The sequence below is a fragment of the Pleurodeles waltl genome, chromosome 4_1 (genome assembly GCF_031143425.1).
Source record: "Pleurodeles waltl isolate 20211129_DDA chromosome 4_1, aPleWal1.hap1.20221129, whole genome shotgun sequence".
NCBI lineage: Eukaryota > Metazoa > Chordata > Amphibia > Caudata > Salamandridae > Pleurodeles > Pleurodeles waltl.
The window spans coordinates 657965531-657967875 of NC_090442.1; positions in this window are offsets into that span (position 1 = coordinate 657965531).

Sequence of the window (2345 nt, forward strand, 5' to 3'; positions counted from 1 at the left end):
GGTGTGGGGATCCTTGAGCTGAACAAACCTGAACTTCAGTCCAACGCCATGGAACAGCTGCTTGGATACTTTTTTCGGAAGGTGCTGCTGAGGGCTCTAGAGTGCTCGAAGAAACATTTTCAAAATTTCCAAACATTTTTGAGGTGCCCAAGCAACTACAGGAGTACAATTGTAAGGCCTACAGGACCTCAGGGAAGGCCACTTACAGAGTCTCTGGGTATCTGGCCAGAAGCCAGCAGTAAAGTCTAGTCTAGGTCCAGTTCCTACTGGTCAGCTGAGCATTTCCAAGAAACAGCCTCTTGCAGCTTGTTGTGTCATTGTAGCCACAAACGTCAGCCAACTGTCTTTTGGAGTCCACCTCTTTGTCTTGGACACAAGAAGAAGTAGGTTAGGTCCTTCAGGGCTCCTCTAAGATCAGAGACAGCAGGTCTAGTCTTCTTCTGATCATAGGCAGGTCCAGAAAGTATCTGAGGAAGGCTGGCCCAGCTTTGTAGGGGTCACCAGTATGGGGCGGTGGTCACCTAAAGAAAATCCTACTCCTTCTCTGACCAATGCAATAAATATTCCCAGGCCTACTCACTTTTTCAGTAGTTTATGTTTGCCTTACTGCAAACAGGTCTAAAATGCCATGCACCAGGTACCAAGAAGGCCATCTTCAGCCGCACTAAATGTGGGCTCTAATGGCTGGGATAGCGTAGGAATGTAACATGGGAATCAGCAGTGTCCACCTACATTTAACACTAAAAACCAGTTTGATGCAAACGAGTAGGCAGAGGTCTAGTAAATAAAAGTAGTGCCCCTCAGTGACCAGAGACAAGATATGCAATATTTGTTATCTTGTCCTATTTGATCCCTTTCAAGAGCACAAAAGTATATATGTGCCTCAGGCAGACATGTCAGGCAGGATCTGACACTGCTTTCCCAATAGGATGCCCACAGCATCTAGCCCAAATATTGTGCTGAGCTCATTGGATTCAACCCTGTCCATTCAAGTCAACTTGTCAATCAAGCAGACCTACTGTGTAGCTCCTGGGAGAAAGTTCACACCTAAAGCTCATCTTATTCAGACCAAGTACAGGCTGACCAGCTGCCAGAGGCTAACGCTAATTAGCCCCCTGAAGGCACGAGCAAGAAATGGTAACTTTCTAAAGGTTACTTTTCCTAATGTTTTGTTAAAAATCTGAATTCACTATTAAATTGGATTTTTATTAACTATTAAAATAGTGGTTTAATTATGTTTCTAGCAGGTCCAATTCCTGAGATATCAGTAGTACCATTTTAATCTGCAGTTTGGTTTCTACATAGGACAGCTTGACCTGCCACAGTAAAAATAGCTTTTGGGGCCCTTTCACTTTCCAATATCTTGCACCCTGCCTTGGGAGCTACACGGCCTGGATAGAGATGACTTACTAATATTTAAAAGAGAAGTGTTTACCAGTTAAAAGGAGTTATTTTTGCAGGTCACACTGCAGGTTTTACACTACAGAAGTCAAGATATAGAGGGTAGGCCTAGAGACATGTTTGTCAGTGCCAGTGTAGTGGGTGGCACAATAAGTGCTGCAGTCCACAAATGGCATTTAACTTTCCATGCCATGGGTGTATTTCTTCACCATATACTATGGCCTTAGGGGAAAGTTAAACATGTAAATCAGGTTTTAAGTTAATTCAACATGTTTTAGGGGTCATGGTGCATATATTAAGCACTGAATAGCAGTGTCCCAGGTCAAAATTACCAGAAGAAATAAAAAAATGAAAAACTGGGGTTGACCATCTAAAAAGAGGTCACTTTGCAACAATTACTCACACATTTTTCCTCTTTGAAATTTACCAGGATTTTGTTCTGTTAATTGGGCCAATCTGTAGTAAATCCAAATCACATTTATATATTAGCAGCTTATTACAGTTTGATTAGCTATGCCTGAAAGGCATGATGCTGGATTGTCCTAACGTTTATATACTGTTGGTTCAGCAGACAGTTCAAAGTTACATGTATACTAAGTAAACTGATGCTAGCAGACAGTTAAATGTTACATGTATACTAAGTAAACTGATGCCAGCAGAAGCTAAAAACCCACTTTATTTACCTACTTCAAAACCTTGACCAAACTGTACATTGGGTGGCTGTTAATGGACGTCTACACCTTGGGAACTTCTGTGGGGAAAGGAAAGATGATCACAGGGCCAGCCATTTTAGGGCTTTTTAATTCTTCATTTCCTTTATTTATGTTTCCAAAAATTGCTCTTTCTTATAATAACTGACTGTCAAAAAGCAAAAATACATCCACATCTGCACAGGGTTACAATGCTAATTTGGATAGTTAGAGCTGGGGATTTTGATGACCTGG